The 19,051-nt window shown below is 42.6% G+C and overlaps 1 protein-coding gene across 3 annotated transcripts in view; it reads right to left on the minus strand.

Moving 5' to 3' along the window:
- Positions 1 to 19,051, minus strand: part of LOC117762612 (axin-2-like) — an 85,159-nt gene that overhangs the window by 59,043 nt on the left and 7,065 nt on the right. For all 3 annotated transcript variants that reach the window (XM_034587072.1, XM_034587082.1, XM_034587065.1), the window contains exon 2: positions 9,809 to 10,004. The gene's annotated coding sequence lies outside the window, so the exon portion shown is untranslated. The remainder of the gene's footprint in view (positions 1 to 9,808; positions 10,005 to 19,051) is intronic.

The raw sequence follows: 19,051 nt of genomic DNA on the forward strand, positions 1-19,051 counted from the left end.
CTGCGGCAGTATGAGGGAATTGGAGGAGGAGGGGTTGGGATGGTGGTGGTGGAGGTGGTGGGGCAACCTGGCAGCAAAACACACAGATCATCAAATTATCTTTTGAGGCATATCGTCATGGTAAAAGTCACATGCACGCACAAGCTCAACCTGCCCTATCTGCAGCTGCACACGATGCTGGTCTGTCGTCCCCAGTTTGGATCATTACTCCAAAAAAAGGTGTGTTACAGGCTCAGTGTTATTAAGAAGCTGGGGAGCTGTGGGGACCTTTGTGCCTCCCTTCTGTCAGCTCAGTCCAGATCTACGAGGGAGGGCTTTCAACTGACTCTTTGAGCGCAGCATGAGGCCTCGTGATTCAATGGGAATGTTGACGTAGGGACACTTAATGTTGCACATAAGCTCTCAGACACAGGCTACAATCTGAGACGTGAGTTTGCGTGTGTTCTAAGGGATGGTGTTACACTTTTTTGCAAGGCAGGGCAATTGCTTGAAACAAACCAACTTTAACATGCAAAAAGTGACTGGAGTAGTTATGTCAAGAGTGAAAACAAAGTTACAAGAAGGAAAGAGTTCAAACCGAGACAAGAGCTTGCATGTTTTCTCACTTCTGCAAACATGGTCACTGAGGTTACATCCATACTACTAGGTTTCAGTTTGAAAACAGTGTTTCCAGATTAAAACCATCTCTGTCCACACAAAGGTTTGGGCTCTGGATCAGTTTTAATCCATCCATACTAATACACCTGAAAATGCACATCACATATGCTTATCACATGACCACTCACACTGGGAATGAACATGCTGCTAGACACAATTCAATTGCTTGAATAACAGCTTGTCTCCTACACATGTAAACAATGTTGTATCATTGTACATTTTTTAATTTAACTGCTCAACAGCTGTAATCAAAGACAACAGAGTCAGCAATGCTTATTATTGATTATCCATGTTGTTTTCCACACTGGTAGGCGAGGCTACCAAGGAATCAGCCAAGGCTACGTCGTACCCAAACAGCAAGAGTCTACATCATCATTTCTAAAAATCTCAGTTTCAGCCTGTCCAGACTAAAAAGCTGCCCCAGAGTTTTAAGAGTAAAACGGGGCCAGCAGAGTTTCCAAACTCTCGTTTTAGCAGCTCTAAACTTAGTAGTGTCGATGTAGCCTGAGTAAAGTTGTTGAATTGAAACTGTCAGAAATGACACAAAAATTGTCTGAATCACCTCCATCAATGCTGACGTCAGAAGAACATTGTTGGAGCAGGTTTCGGACACCGTGTGACTGTCTGAGAGCCACTCTGTTTGAAGCACACAGATGCCTTGAGGGTCTGTGTCACAGTAGAGTTCAGAGCAGCCAAACTTCAGACTAAGATCAGTTTATTAAAGGAATCACAGCATTACACTCAGAGGTTGAGAGTAGAGTTCAACTGTTGATTTGGTGAACTTTGGTCAACCAATAGCAAACCATCTTGACATCTATGGACTGGTGTCAGGACAGTCCTGTGTTACACTATGGAATTTTATATAGCCTGTCCTGAAGGAGTATATAAACTGCTGTACAACAGATACATGGTTTGTATCTGACAATTGTATATGGCTGTGTTAAAGCTATAACTATAACTATAGCTATAGCTTTAATAAGTCACCATGTTTTGGTGACTGCAGAAGCAATGACTAAATTCATCTGCAACTAATCTGCTACCTCAGGGCTTTGCATGTGTGTCAGATTTGATTGACAGTGCGGGCAGCATAAGCAAACTGTCATCAGGTTTTGATTAAAATTTTGCTACATCCTGATTGGAGCACAGAAGTCCATGACATCATCTTTTTTTCCAGCCAAACTTAAAACTTGTGAGAAAAAGAGAGAAAAATCACAAATACAGCAATATCTGCCGTGAAATAGCCAAAGTTCCATATTTATGTTTTACTATATTACACCATGAAAAAAGCTGCTTTAAAAATAAAAATTCAGTACATTTAAATTTAAAACACTGGTGAATGTGACACCAAGCTTCTAGCCTCTCCTATTTCACAGGGATGATTAAATAATAAATAATTTAAGAATAAATGAATGATTTTTTCTGTTCCGCATCTACAGACCTGGTATTAACGTCTGTCCTGAGTGATCTGATCACAAGTGGACATAGCTAAGTTCAGAACACATGTGTCCTGAATGTGTCCTGAATGTGTCCTGAGATCCAATCACAAAAATCCCATTCAGAGGTGGTCTGGGATGCATGTGACCTCAGCTGACGTCCTCTGACCCACTACAGTTTCACAATGAACATATTTTGACAGTTCTCAGGTTCACCATGTGTATTTCTTTGCAGCCACAATCACAATATCAACAATGATCATCATATAATGACTGATACTTTTCTAAAATTGGCTAAAATCTTTTTCAATAGCTGCACGCATTCATTCATTCAAATCCTCCTGGCAAAAAAACCTAACACTGTCCACTTGTGATCAGACCTCTCAGGATGGATGTTAATACTTGGGCTGAAAAAGGACTAAATCAAGGAGTGGTTTGCCCAAAATTGTTTCTGTATAAATGCTTTTCAAAACTTGGGTCCAAACAAGAGGAAAATGCCCAAATCAATTTGAACAAGATGATCAGCGCCAATCAAACTGTGTTACATAAAGCGCAGTCACAATGTATTCCATACTCCCACTGGAAGAAATCAAAGTTACCCATGTCACTGCCACAGCGTTAGGTTTAAGCAGAAAGCCACCTTCAAGCCTGACTTGATGAAGTATTATACCTTTTACTCAGACAATATCACTTCTTTGTGGGCCATCCGGATGTTTGCACTCAGTCGTGCTTTTGTGGCTCCACCCACCCCTTCAATGTTCTCTTTTTTGCCTGCGCAGGCCAACTGTGTTCCTGGCAGCAGTGGCAATCATTGACACGTAAAGGAGAAAAGAATTACGTAAATGTAGCACAAATTGGAACAACAGTAAATGCTGTGAAAGCAGAGCAGAGGGAGGGGAAAACAGAATCAAGCTTTGGTTCTGTGTCTACATGTGCACACAACTGCAAGCATGCATACTTTGTTTGCATGTATGTGCAAGGTACATAATTATGATTGAATGTGCGTGTATGTGAACCTCTGTGTGGTTACGTGAGTGTTGCCTCCACAACTCACAACATCTGGATTTGATTTGCAATCTGATACGTACAAAGACACACAAACAAATAAACCAATAATATGCCAAAGTTTATCGAACTTTAGAAAAATTCAAAATGGAAAAAAACATCTTGATCTAGAACATTGCACAGAAATAAATGTGAGTGATGTGTCAAAGTGATGTAGATAAATTGAGGGATTCTCAAGGTGGCGACTTCTATTCATGTCTAGTGGGGAGAACTGGGCTAGATGTGGTTTATAGGTTGCTGTTGGCTCGTGTGTGTGTGTGTGTTTGAGTGTGAGTTTATGTACAAGAGCGACAGAGAGAAAGAGAGAGAGCAATGGAGAGGAGAAAGAGAGAGTGAGCAAGGGAGGTATGTCATGCTCGCCAAACCACTCAGCGAGATTCTGATTTATTTGGCAACTGCAGGATGGTGGTCTGACTACAAGAGGCCACCTACACCAGTGTCCGACCTCCGGCCCGCCTCAACTTCTGAAATGAACTCAGCTGTCCTGGCTAAATCTACACCCAGACAGGAGGGATGAGCTGTTATTGGGGGAAAATGCACACTCACAAACATTCCCACACACACACACACACATGCTTGTGTTTAGGCCGTGGCAAACTCATGCATGCAAGCCACCCATACCATCACACATGTGAAAGCAGCATGTATGCAATATTATGTTGTGTAGAAGGGAAGTGAACTAAAAGAATCTTAATGAGCACTTTTTGACTTTTACATTGTTTCTGTGGTTTAAAAGGGATGATTCACCCTGAGATCAGACTTCCTCATTTCCTTGTAGCCTTGTAAGAACAAACATAGTTTTAGTTTTATGCGAAGATTTGTCCCTCTGTCTCCATCTCAATACAATGGAAGTAAAGGGAATTTAATTTGTGGTGCTAAACAGGTTTACAATGAAAAGGAGTTTACATTGAACATCGAGAAATCTGGTTATTCACATACCCGAATTCTTGATAAATACAAGTATCGCAGTTACCTAGAAATGTGCTGATTACACAGGTGCCTGTGATGTTTAATATTACCATGGTTTCAACAACTCAACCTACGGGCAACTTTGAATCCTGTATTGGAAATCAGGCCACTTTGGCTCATCGCAGGCGCAGCTCTGTTAAATGCCAACGTCACGCTGCAGATTTGACTCATCTTCCTTATCACCAACAATTGGAGACAACAGCAACAGCAATGACTGGTGGGATCAGGTTGTCATTATGGAGTTCAGTGACACTGAATGGAAAATGTTCGTACGAGCAGGGCATCAGTTGAAGCCACGTCTGCGCAGGTAGTCTGCAGTGGTCAGAAATTGGGATAAGTTCTATACATGCATCAGTACCCTGTAAAATCAGATTTCTCGATAAGGGATTTCCAGGATACTGAAATCGGGATATGACGTTTACATGCTTAACCACAAAAACGTGATATTTCAGAAACCTAATAATAACTCAAATACTAGTGTGCATGCAGTGTTTGTGTCCTAGACAGATGCTGTAGAGTCATTTGTTACACAGTTTTGATGGTGAAGGCAGAAATACATCTCAAAATCTTAAATGTGTTTGAGTTCCTGTCTATCCTTCATCCAGACCTCTCCATTTTCCCCCATACAGATGGTTTTGGGCTGTGACCTTGGACACACACACACACACACACACACACACACACACACACACACAATGTCCATCTGCTTGTGTTTAGATTGGCGTAACTCTCATTCTCTTTCTCTCTTGCTTGTCTTTTTCTTCCTTTGTTGTCTCTATTGTTGTTACCATTCATTTGAAACAGAAAAATATCCCACCTCCATTGTATTCTGTCCATTTTGTTACCATGGAGATTGCCATGAACAAGTCAAATGAGTGTGTGTGCGTGTCTGTGTTAGTGTGTATGCATGTATAATGTGTGTTCGTGTGCCAGTAGCAGTGCTATCAGCCAAGCACAGAGTCTAAAGCTGTTTTCTAAGAAAACAAAAATAAAAGGAGAAACATCCACCAGCCCCTCTCTTTCTTTTTCTCTGTTTTCTCTTCTTCTCATCTTTCTCATTCTCCATCTTTTTCGGTGCCTCCACAGTCTCCTTCATCCCTATCTTTCTCTGTTGCCCCATTCTTTTTTCTTTTTTCATCTTCCAGCCCCTCCCTCCCTACGCCAGTCTTCAAATGCCCGCCATCACCCTCCTGCAACCCATGGCAACAGCCAAGAGAGAGGGCGAGGAGGACAGAGAGACAGAGATTGACACGCGGGCGTCGCAGAGGGTCTGCGTGCGGGAGTTTTACTGTATGTGCTGATATTGAGCAAATGGCCTCATCTGGTCTGCACATTGCAGCCCTCTGACACCAGCGGCATCACAACATCAAGGTGTCAGCTTACAGCCCACTACCACCAGTGGCCTTAGAGACCGACATCACACACCACACTGTGGACCTGGCTTTAATGAGGGACACGCCTCCCTATGTATGTGTATGTGTGTCTGTCATACTTAGTCAAATTTTGGGGATTTCTATCTGTGCTTATTTGTGCTCTGATGTGCTAGTAATGAAGGGGGATTAAATTTGGGGTTTTGATGACATCTCTCCTTGAAATATATGTATGTGCCACAGTCTGGCCGTGCCTTTGCAAACATGCCTCAATGAATGTGTGCACTCATTCTGTGATGGATAGATGTTTCAATTTGTGCGTATTCTTGTGTGTCATTAAATCAGATTCATATTATTCTGCCATGATGCTCCCTCCTGTTCTGTGTACATGTAATCATGCACATATGCCATTCTCTCTGTGTGTTTGTGTATGTTTAAAGCCATGCAAGAGTTCATTGCCACTAATCAAGGGAGCAAAACGCTCTTTTAATTCAGGGGTGGTCCCCATGTGCATCCACCACCCTGGGCTGATCAAGGGAAGAGCAGTGAGGGAGGAGCAGCTGAAAAGGCCTGGTGGGTCTGCACATCTGACTGAGTCAGCTTGTAGAAGACGTGAATCCCAGCAGCCTATTACACAAAGGCAGGGAGAACTAAAACCACACAGTGATATTGATTGATAAATTTCTGTCTGTTAGGTGATAATATAAACCCTCAGGCAGTTTTCTGAGACAGATATAGTGCTGAAACAGAGAATCATCTGTTGAAATACTGTACAGGATCTTCCTACTAGGGTGAAACACATATGTAGAGCCCTGGTTTGGGTGTTAAAGGATCATTTTGGTTTGTTGGCCTCATTTATGTTGTTTTAGCAATCAGTCATTATAACAATGTGCTCACCAGAGCATGATGAGACCTGGGAACTCAGATCTACAGTCTTAAAAATGGTGATGAATTGAAGATATAATGACAACTGCTCAAGATAATCTGCTGAAATTTTCTGAAGGGGCGTTATTTGAGAACACAAATACAAGTTTCTGCACACCTTCTCCGCAGTTTTTCCTTCCAGCCCCCTTGTAAATATTGGAAAATATCTGAGGGAGCTCATGTGAGAGATTATCCAGAGTATTCACCAAGCTCGGGTGGTTGCGTTGATGTTGTTTCTAACATGTGACCAATGCAAATATCTCAGGAGGAAAAAGAGGTGTCATACTCATAGGAGGCACGGCCGAAGATGTGAACTTGGATAAACAACGAGGTTTAAGAACTTTTGGTATTACAGGCCGGCGCCGGAGTCATTGTGGAATTAATACGTTACATTCTGCCCCCTGCATGGTGCGCCAGCCCTCACCTGTACGCTCCTGAAATGTCTTTGTTGGTGTAAAACCCGTGTGACCATAGAATCTCCTGCTGCGTTGTTCATATGTGCAAACTGAATAGAGTCTGGAGCCCATTGAGTGGACATTTTCAGAGTTCATGTCTAAAAACAGCGAAGAGTGTGGAATGTAAGTAATGACTCGTCTGTTTGATTGATTATTACCCATTAACCTTAGCCCTGTCACATATATAATTAATCAATATCTAATTAAGTTGGAAAGTACAATCTTATTATGGACAACAGTAAAGATCAAAACTGGGAAAATAAGGCCCAGGTTGTTGCAATCTGGAATTATTCAGTTCAATTATTATCTGTTGAATTGATGACCACTTAGCAGATAAATGTTCAACTCTTCACCACCTGCTAACTTCTTCTGTCTGGCATTTGGTGCTGGGTAGCTAACATACAGAGGGTTTACCAGAATATTTTCACTGAACCTGCTACTGGAAACAAGGTGAGAATGAACCAAAACAATAAGCTAAAAAACCCTACAATGCTTTATAGAACAGAGAGTTGAGAGTTGGGATCCATCCTAAGAAACATTTTTCATTATAACCTTATGGTCAATGTTCTCAGTGTTAATACAATTATTAAAAATATTGATCCGTGCAGCTTTAAGAGAAAAGCCAGGACAATATGAGAAAAATAAACTGTGGCCATGTCTTTTATTGTTTATAAGGATAGAAAGCCAGGTACCCCTACTGTAGAGGGATAGAGGTGGATAATGTAGCTCTGTGTTGTCAGTCCCAGCTTATCAGTCACATTGAAGACAGAGGATGGTGTGTGTATTCCGATAAGCTTCTTCCAGGAAGTCCTGTGTTTCCTTGGTTGGTAATTACTTCTCCTGGAGACTGACCAGGGCAAGAAATAAATCTTGAACGTGTGTGGACTGGATAATGGAAGATCTAGAGGGATGATGCCTTTAGCTAGTGGTAGAGGTGACACACACACACAAACATGAATGCACATACACACAGAAAACCCTGTTCTTCAATCTACACGGTGACAAGCAGAAAAACAGGAATTTGAGACAGGAGCTTTCTGATAAAATCCTGTTAGCAAGTCCTGCAGCTAAATAAATTCTCCAGTCTACACATGTGTCTACACCTCATGTAATGTATCCTCATTCCCTGCTTCTCTAATACTTGGCACTGTGCAGCCACTGAGCCACTGGGTCTGATCACTTCTGATACTCCATCTCACTCCTCCACCTACCCAATCCCTTCAAACAAACTTGTTTTAATGAAAATACATTCCTGAGTTTGGCTGATTTAGCGGGTTTTCCTCCCACCCTCATCTCTCTCTCCAGGATTGTGTGCGTTTGTGTGTGTGTTAGAGAGGGCGGTGTGCTGAATCTCCAGTTGTAATAGTGGTGGCAGGAGCCCTATTTAAGAAGTGCTGATGCCAGAGCACCGAGCATTTCTGTGTGCATTCAAGGAATGAGGAATGCATCTCCAACCAGCTTAGAGAGAAGGAGAAAGAAGGGTAGATTGAGGAAGTGGAGAGGGGTTAGATGGAGGAAAGAAAAAGGCAGGTAAGAGGTAGATAGATGGTGTAGAAAGGAAATAAGTAACGAAAGACAAGTAATATGAGCATAAAATGAGGTGCAACATCAATGAAAAAAGCAAGCAGTGTTTCGCATCTCCACCATCAATGCAGTTTTTCTAAAGGATACTTCAGTGCAAGGACAACAGCAGACTAGTGAATCCTGTTTGTGTGTGTGTGTGTGAGGGGATATAGTAGTCGTCCTCTAACCAGAAGGTTGGCGGTTCGATCCCAGCTCATCTGCATCTGAAGTGAAGTGTCCTTAGGCAAGATACTTAACCCTGAATTGCCCCTCATAGAAAAAGTGCTGCCCATAGATGCACTGTATGAATGTGTGTTTGAGCTATAAAGTGCTTTGAGTAGTCATCAAGACTAGAAAAGTGCTGTATAAATACAGAACATTTACCATCTACACTGGTATTGAGCAGAGCAAACACCTGGTTTGGACCTGAGTGTGGCAGCTCACTTCTTTTTCATCTTTGGCCAAGAGTTGTTATAGAGAACTATGCAAAAAGAAACAGTTCAGGAAAACGCACACCATACACAACACATCACAAACACTGTTCAAAAGGGTATAACGGGTGACATGTGGTGACAAAATGGTGGGGGCCGGATCAACACACAGACATTCCCAGACCACAGTAATCCACAGCAGATGATGCCTGACACACACGTGTGTTCCATGAGGACAGTGGCTTTGATGGAAACCATCACAGCCTCACAGGCATGATCATTATTTCCTGCACACTGATTTCCCCTACATGCATCTGTGATGTATTTTTACTGATACCAAGTACTGTGAATGACGTCCTCCCAAATTTGCCTTAAAATCATGTGAATGCACCTAGTAAGTATTTACAATTGAACTCAGAAATATAACGTCACATCATCAGCCAACTGGCAACAATGCTCCTTCTGGTCGGTTGATGTGAAGAGTGACAGCATCTACGGAAACAGAAACACGCAACACCAAACCACAACTCTCTCCTTTGCCTTCCAAGCTCAGTCCCTCACCCTCTCCAAACTCCACAGCATCCACTCATCATACATTCATCCATGCATCAGCGAATGCCAGTCCTCAAGACCTCATCTGCAAGGACCGAAGTGTTGACCTCCTGCACAGCTGGGAGTGGCAGTGGAATCTCTTTCCAAGGATTGTTGTGCTAAGCCTGACAGGCCTGAGGTTTGTTAGCAACCAATGGCATGAGGATAAGAGTACTGTGGAATTATCGCAACAAATGAACAAATTAAATGAAAACTTGAAAATGTACAGAATAACAGTTGGTGTAAACTTAAAAGAGGTACTTAAGAGTAGACATAGTACAAAATAAACTTGCAATGAGTCCAATGGGGCTTGATGATTGAACAAATGGGGAAAAAGAGGTGTCTCTCACTGTAGACCGTGGTCCATCGTGACTGCTCAAAGTGAAGAGTCCTCCACTTCTCCAGCTGTCCCTTGTCATCCTTCAGTGTCCTCAACTCTCCACTTCAGGCAACTCTCCACCCCATTGGAGCCCTGGGCACTGCCAGCTGAGCCACCTTTGCGACAGCTCTTTCCCATGGCTGGCCATTGAAGCCTCGCTTTGTACCCTGGAACAGACAGGAAGAACACATCGCCCCTGAAGGTAAGCATGGGCGCATTTCATCATAGGGAACACAGGTGACAACGGTGGTTGAAGAAAGGCAGATTTATTCTATTATTCACAGCCCAGCAAGGGCGTCAGATCTCCCTGGCGATCGCAACAGAGGCCGGTGTCAGAGGTGACATCAAACAGACAAGAGCTCTGTGACAGCCGCCGACTACGCCGCCGTCAAGGTAATTCCCAGGTGCCCTGGCAAGGGTCTCCACTCTGGAGGCACCAGTGGGATCAGGAAAGGTCACCTGGCAACACAGGTCAAGGCTTTGATCCAATCAGAGTAAAATTCAGCAGGGAAGGGCTTTTATGAGTTAGGGATAGAGGGAAATGCCCGGCTGTCAGTTTAGGTTTTAGAAAAAAAACATGGAGCCAAAGGGAAGCAGGCAGCAGCCACAGCGACGCCATCATTATTTAATACACAGCTCGCTTTAGATGCTTCTAGATTAAAACAGAGGATGAAAACAAAAAAGGACCCATGATAACCAGTATTATTAAACTGCATATTTTATGAGGCCCCTCCCGATTAGAAAGTCAATTGCCGGTTATGTATTCATGCAGGCAGTGAAAAAGCACTGAGAGAGTGACCCTCAAGTTTGACCTTGCATGCTTTGAACTTCTTCTCCTCGGCCCCCCTCCTGTCTCTCTCTCTTTCTCTCCTTCTCCCTCTCTTTCTGCCTGCACTTGGTCCCTGGGAATGAATGCTTTGATTTGGGCCGTCCAGCTGCATAAGTAAACCACATTACATTTTAGGAATGTAAATAGCAGAAAGTGCTTTTGTGAAAAATTCATTGGATGCTCCCGGCTGGACCACATAATTATTTAGAGAGCATATGTAAATACCTCTTACGATTATGGAGGAATGTATGCAATTTCCCTTTCAATGTCCTAACCGGTCATTTGGTCTGGAGATAGGAGGTCATGGAGACAGAGTGGGAAACTAAACAAATGCTTTGCAGCATGGCAAGAAACTGCGGTGAGGGAGGTGATCTGTTCAAGAGCTCCAAGTGATCTTTGGACCCCAAACAAGAAACAGTGTCTATTACTGGAGTATTGTATAGATCTGAAGAGAACCCGGCGGGTGCTCCAGGCTGAGACAGCTGCAGATGCACTATGATATCATTTAACAGCATTTGTCAGCATTTTAAGAAATTATTTGTCAGGACTGTCAGCAGAATGCATCATCCTTCCCCTCACTGGCTAAACAGACACATTAAACGGTAAATCATACATGGGTTTCTGCATGTCAGATACAATTCCTGACAAAATAAACGACACACACGATAAACTAAGCTGTGTATGTTTATTAATTAAATGTATACTTTACTCTGCACCAAATATGCCATATGTAATAAAATATGGTATGGTTACGCTTAGATTGGCTGCCATCGCTCATCACTTTCTCCTCTCTGCGAACTTCACACACTGACAGGGCTGACTTCCTGTCTGTCTGGAAGATTGCCTGTCTCTGGGGAAGGGGACATGTCTCTGGGATGACAGGGACTCTCTCTCTCTCTCTCTCTCTCTCTCTCTCTCTCTCTCTCTCTCTCTCTCTCTCTCTCTCTCTCGCTGTGTGTTTTGCCAAATACAATCATTTTCAACTATCAGCCAAATCTCCTCTCATGCCCTTCTCATGTCCTCTACCGTATATTCTGTTGTTATGGAGACTAACAAAGGTACTGACTCTGAATCCGCCCTCCCCATGATCAAATGCTGCAACACTGACAGCCAAACATTTCCTCCACCATCACACAACATCCCCAAAGGTAGGCTGATAGGATATGAGTTAATATGCGGATAGTTGTGTTCTCTGTCTCTGTCAAACATCAGTGTCTTCTCCCAAGACAAGAGATAGGTGACAAGACACAAAAACAAACTCAAACAATAAAGGGGGGGATTGAGGAATAATAATTAACGATGAGCATGCAGCAGGACTGAGATGCTCTCTAAAGACTAGCCTGCTATCCCCCAAGGGAGAGAATGGGGCTTCAATTAACAGACAGGCAGATGTATTAGAATTTCTATCATGGGCCTTGGTGGGCAAGTGAGAGGCAGGACTACAATGCTTTGAAAACCAGTGTGGTTTCCCCATCAAACACGTCCTCTAGGTCCTTTGATCTGCTGGGTGGTATGTGTCCTTGGAGATACATGTCTACTTCCTCAAAGCTCTTTGTTGCCAGCACCTCATTTTCTTGCTCTGCTCAGCTGCGTTCATCCTCAGACAACAGAAACACCACATCTGCATCATGTGACACCAGGTGACATTAAACATGCAGATGCTAAGTACACCAGTGTGTGTGTGTGTGTGTGTGTGTGTGTACTCTGTAAGACCATGGAGCTCATGAATACAGGTAATTTGACCATCTCTGGATTGTATAATCATTTACTACTATGTCTTTCTTGATATATACACAAATGCAGAATCTCATTTAATAAGCCACATTCAAATGAAAATGCAGTACAGAATATTTTCCTTTAGCTCTCTGAATACCATTAGCCTTGTTCTGGACCGCTGAATCACACCTGTGGGTTTTAGATCTTGTGTTGAACCCACATTTTAGCCATGAGTCATGGCCATATATTCAACCAATCAAAGCGAGGAGCAAGAATGGTGATTGTATCTTTGTTACCTAGCTGCCGAACTACATTAACTATCAACATAGCTGTACATGTTTCTGTAGTTTTACTTACAAAAATAATGACTCTTAAAAGGTACCATGTCGAAACGGACATTCCCATGTAATTTTTATTATAAAGCAGGTGAAGGTGCCATATAAATACTATGAAGAATGGGTCTATCTGACAATGTACTTTACAGAATACTCTATTAGAAGATGTTATATTTAGATGTTTCATTTTAAAAGCTCAGTCACTGCTAACCAGCCAGTTGTGAAACAGCTAGCTTGCTGACTGCAGTTATTCTGGTGAATATTTTGGCCATAAATTTGTGTTTGTCATTTGCCGAATATATGACTAATCCAAGTCCTGCTTGACAGTCAGACATAATTTCACATCTGGACGTGCACACAGAGAATATTCCTGGCTGTCAGCCCACAATGGAGGATAACAGCTGAAATCAGCCCAGATGTAGAACTATAAGCCAGACTCCGAGATCTTCAGCAGTCCAAGACAGTCCATCTCCGGGACAAGAGACCTGCCTGCAGCCAGAGAAACGAGAGATGAGCCAGCGCTGGTTAGCAGTGACTGAACTTTGAAATTTAAAAAACGTACATACAGCACCTCAAAAATAAATAACAGCTTGGTCAAAATATTCATAATATGGACTAGGCAAAAAGGGGGAGTGGCTGTACAATTTTATAAACAGAGGAAGTATTATGGGTGAAGAATTGGATTGGACCAATATCTGAAAGAAGCATTTAAAGCTTGAGATAGTAAACCTGGAAAAAAGGCGGATCCTTTATCGTGTTGGCATCGGATAATGGTGGTGGACCACGACCGAGGTGGCAGCTGATGATGGATCCTAATGGCGGCAGTGGACAATGACTGTGGACTATAGTGGCATCCGATCTTGATGGTGGATCATGATCGTGGTGGCTGCTGACCATAGACTATGATTGCAGCAGGACTGCTCGATACATAGTATTTCTCCTCAGACACTTGACCATTAATGACATTAATCCACCAATTCACTGACCTTCAGTTATGCTTCAAAATGTTTACCCTTATCAATGCTGCTAAAACCTTTATCTTGGTGATGTTCTCCTTTACACTTGAAATCTATTGCACTTCTGTCCGTCCTGGGAGAGGGATCCCTCACATGTGGCTCTCTCTGAGGTTTCTACGTTCTTTTTACCCTGTTAAAAGGGTTTTTTTGTAGTTTTTCCTTACTCTTGTTGAGGGTTAAGGGCAGAGGATGTCACACCTTGTTAAAGCCCTATGAGTCAAATTGTGATTTGTGAATATGGGCTATATAAATAAAATTTGATTGATTGATTGATTGAAAAGCTAGCAAGAGCAGGCTACAGCGCTATACAGCGATTTGTGAGTTGGTGCTTCAGCCTAAAGTTGAAGTGATGTGCTTTGTGTCAAGGTAACCATATGTACATCTATTCATGTGACCACTTGAGTTTAACTCTAGCCAAAAAAGGCTGTGTTATGATAGTTTGGCCAGATTAGCCAACACTTCTATCCACACAGTTTTGAAACAGTTTATAAAGCTCTTTTTTTTGGAAGCACCAAAACATTTTAGTTTGAATTTGACCGTCTGTTTGTCTCATTTCTGACCACCTGTCAGGGTATGCTAGTCATAGCAGAGATCAGAAGGACCCAAACGCAAACACAAAGCTAACGTAGTGAAGTAGCTTCTAATAAAGATATCAGGCTTACAGGCAGAACAGTGAGCAAACAGACGAACAGGTTGTCAGGTTGGCAGACAAGCAGGTAGATACAGACAGCAGGATTCCAAAACACACAGAGCAGATGAACAGGGAAACACCAGGGAACAGGGACAGGGTGGGGGGGAGGGGGGGACAGGGAGGAAAGACTGAGGACTGAGGTTGGTGGAAGGAGACTGGCAGGTCTGGACAGAAAACATGGTGTGAGAGAAACAGGAAAAGACTGAAGACAGGGGCTGAGTGGAACTGAGGAGCAGGCTGGGACATCATCCCCATTTGCATTCATTCATTCACCCAGCTACAGTAGTTGGCTCTAATCTGTCATCAGAGAGAACCACAAGAGGGATGTAAAACTATACTGATATTGTTTTTCTCACTTATTTAAGGATATCAAAACTTTACTTATAACTCCAGAAAAGTGTGTAAAATATGGGATCTTCAAAGTCAGGTCCACCCAACATCTATGTCATTCATTACTGGATAGTACCGTTAAAACAAAATTACCCACATCCCAAACAAGAAATTGGTGACACATTAATACAGCCTGAAATTCAATAAATCAAATTAAACAAAATGGCAATTCAATCTTTTTATCAGGCTACTATGAACCACGTCCTTTCACACCAGAAATTGCAGCAACTAATTCAAGACATTGCAAAGAGCAAGGCCATTCATTTTTAAAAGGGCACTCATTTTACACATGAAGCTACAGTTAACTCATCATGACTCATCTCATGGCTCTGGAGAGAGCTTTTCCAAGTTTGAAAGAATAACCAGGAGGGTTCTACTAAAAAGACACTACTGAGTGACATTACAGGTAATATAGGATCTAGTGTTTCTCAATCTAGGACGAGGGAACACTAGGGACTCAAACTCAGCATCTCAGCTTGTGTAGTTTCACTTTTGACCATTCTTATTTACATTTTGTCTCTTTTGAATCCTCCAACTTTGAGTAGCCTATAATACTGTCACTGACTGCAATTCTATACTGGAGAATCTCTTCATAAAATATGCTGCTACCACAAACATAAATCCAACTGCATTTCTGCAGAGATGAGGTGAAAGTTATGATGGTGCCAATTTCTGTCAAGAGACAAATGGAGGTTTTTTTTGTGCATTGTAGAATTTCCAGAGTTACTTAAAGCAACACAAGAAAGTTTTTATACCTTAAAATAGTGTCCTGCTTTACTGCATACTTCACACACCAACAACCAGAACAGGAACATTTAGCAAAAATTACCTCTCCTTTCTCAGTGAGGACATCATGGTAGAACCACCAAAGAAACTGACAAGAACATTGTTGGAGGAAATAAAGAGGAAAAGAGAAAGTGACCAAGTAAGAATCCAAAGAAGAGTAAATATCGGAGCACACTCTTCACTCTCTCGTTTATCATGGGACGCCAGTAAAAAACGATTCGATAGAGGGTTACTAAGTCAGCCAAACAATTTGATGTGATTTGATAAACATTACGCTTTGACAGCGGTAACTGCATTGGCTACTTGCCTGCTGTGCTAGCTTGAATGTTGCTGTTCTATTCTGAGTTGAGTGCAGTGATTGTGCAAATGTTTAATTGTTGACTCAGACATCAGCTTGTATTTATGACAGTGAATACAAGCTGTAGGGGGAACCCAAGTGTAGCTTAGAGCAAACCTTGCATTGTGTTGCTTTAACCCTACTCTACTCTACTATAAATAAAAAATCTTTAGCTTGGCAAAACATATGGAGATGGAGATAAGAGCATACATAATTCATTTGTGATTGTTCACATTTCATTGTAATCCAAAGCATAGTTAGCTGCTTTGTATTATGGACATGCTTTACTTGTGTGCTTCACTCCACTTTTCTAGCTTATGTATCTGATGTAAAACTGGCTATAATCGACTATAGATTAACATGATTGATAGCTCATGGGGCAAAAGCCAAGCAGCCTGTTCGCCAGACACCCCCTCCCCACATGACCACTGACGTCAGCAAGCGTCCTCACCAGCCGCGTCTCCCTTGAACTGCTGGGTGAGTTTCCTGTTAGGTCCTGACACAATATGCATGAATGCTCCATCTCACAGCACTGCCTCCCTGTGAAGTGGTGTTCAGGTTACATTCCTCCCAGCGAAAGCCCTCGGCCCTCCCTAGCCACAGCAGATCTGTAAACTGTTTACACTTCCCACACCTGGAAGAGGGCCAAGGCAAACCTGGAACATGGCCCACAAGAAGAAACCAACAGATAGGCCCTTAGATTTCAGCAGGAAAGGAGTGATTGTGTCTCGGGCTGGAGTGGAGTCTTACCAACACCACCCCACTCTCTTTTTCTCTCTCCTAAAGGAAAGAAGTATGAACTGGAAACAGATCCATGTGCTCCAGAGGTCTGCTGATCCAAATAACTAAGACACAGTGTGCTCTCATCACATCCAGTAAATATCTTCTCACATGAAGGCTTATCATAAACTACTGTATTTTCCTGATGTACTATGACCAAATACGCGTTAGATGGGCATGCGTCATTCATGCCTACTGTTTGGTATTTATTTGGATGCTTAAAAAAATAACAAATGTATGTTGTTGTTTTAACCTCCACTCACCACCCTATCTGAATGTGATCAGCGTTTCCCTGAAATCATAGTAGCAAATCTGCCACTGACGCACAGGTGCTCTGGTACGTCACGGCCTGAGTCCAGTGACGATATCTTAACCAACGTATGCCTAAGCCACACACCACCACTGCAATGTTAGTTTTCATGCAGGCTGCATCTCATGTAAATGCAAGTCCAATCCCTGACATATTCTGCAAGCGTGATGTAAGTCTATGACAGAAAGAAATCCTCCATTCCCCTGGTGTTCACAGGGAAGCTCAGAGAATGAGGAAAACAGGCAACTGATAGAATGAGGGAGGATCCTCTGAATGTGCTTTAGGTTTTAAGACAAAAAAGTGAATCACTGAGTCTAAAATGGGGGGAGGTGGGACTTCACAGAGTAAGACACAGATACTGCAAAGACACTAAATTATGAAAAGATAACGGGGAAAAGTGTGCCATGTGAATAACAGTTATTGTATTTGATGAATATATTTACTACTTAAAATATGAAAGGAAGATATATACTGTATATGCACTGGGGGAAGAGAGGGAGAGAGACCTACATTTTGTGTTTCACTGTACAATAAAGCCTCCAGACTGAAAGAAGAGCTGGGTCTGTTTTCTATAAAGTCTGCTGTAACTCTTTACCAAGCTGCGAGGGGAGGGGATACATGCAAATCCAGTGGGCTGTTTGAAAGCTGTGCCATTTAATACAACAAAACCAGAAAAATATGTCAGCCATATTTACAGTAAGCCTGGCCCAGCCTATTAATTGACCCTGTGTCCAATTTTCTGTCATCTTTTTAAGTGACAGTGGAGAAGATAGGCATTTTCTATGGTTGGAATTAGGAGGGGTGGAGAGAGGGAGGCATAGAGACACAGAGGAAAAAAAATAGAGAGATAGACTGCGAGAGAGTAAACCCATAACCCCAAACTAACATGTCCTGCAGTGACATGTATATTGAATACCAATCAGAGGCATGGGGTTTGCCAGCCCCCGTGCAGCACTCATTTCCAATGCACACACTGTAGCTCAATCAGTAGGGGCCTGGCGGATAAAAAGGGATCGCTTGCCTGGCTCTCTGAATATTAGCTAATGCCACATTTGCAAGTCTTCAAGAGCAAAGGGAGAGTGGGGGGGGGGGGGGGGGGGGGGCAAAGAGAGAGATGAGGGAGACATGGTGGGATGGAGAAACAGAGGGATGTGAGATGGGAAGATAAAGAAAGAGAAGGAGGAGAGAAACAAAATAAAAGTGCTCTGTTTGGGACTGTGGAAAAAAAGAGATTATTTCTTGCAATAAAAAAAAAGCTGTGAATGGCTTTGTAGTGCTCAAGTGATGGAAGTGATGCCTGGATGGGGATTATGCTCTTTTCATCATAAAGCCCCATCTGGTATACTAGCAAGACCACGTCTGTCCAGGCCTTTCGCCCTTTAAAGTGCCGGCTTGGGTTACACATCAATCCAGTCCTATTGCAGCTGTGCCGAGAAAATAAGGCAGACAAATTCGGCACATATATGGAAACACACGCTAACATGCACACACATAAATGCAAAGAAATGCTCATCAATTACAAAAAAGTGTAGACATGCAAATACACAGATGGATGAACAGGCAGGGAGGAAGCAGTGCAGACAGACGGGGAGATTTCACACACGCAGACACACACATATGTAGCCTTGTCCCTATGCGGAAAATCCCACAGAAACAATGGTAAAACACAAAAAGGCCAGCTCTGTTTTTGAAGCATGCCTATTTCTAACTTGAAAGAGCCAACCATAATTAAAACCAATGGGCAGCAATGCAAGATAAATGAATAGCAGAGCGTTCACCAGACCCCTCCTCATCTTTTAACTAAACCACTGGTCCGGTGTCTGACAGATGTTCCAGCTCCATTTGATGTGTGCACGCGCATGCCCAAGTGTGTGTGCGTATATGTGTGTATATGTGGGTGTGCTTTATGAGTTTGTGTGTCTGCACTGACTGGCAGGACATTATCGTTTGTCATTTGCTTCTACTCTGTCTTTGGAGAGCCATCATGGTCGTTTATAAACCTATCATGAGCTCAAGTTCGTACT

This window comes from Hippoglossus hippoglossus, chromosome 1 (genome assembly GCF_009819705.1).
Source record: "Hippoglossus hippoglossus isolate fHipHip1 chromosome 1, fHipHip1.pri, whole genome shotgun sequence".
Lineage (NCBI taxonomy): Eukaryota > Metazoa > Chordata > Actinopteri > Pleuronectiformes > Pleuronectidae > Hippoglossus > Hippoglossus hippoglossus.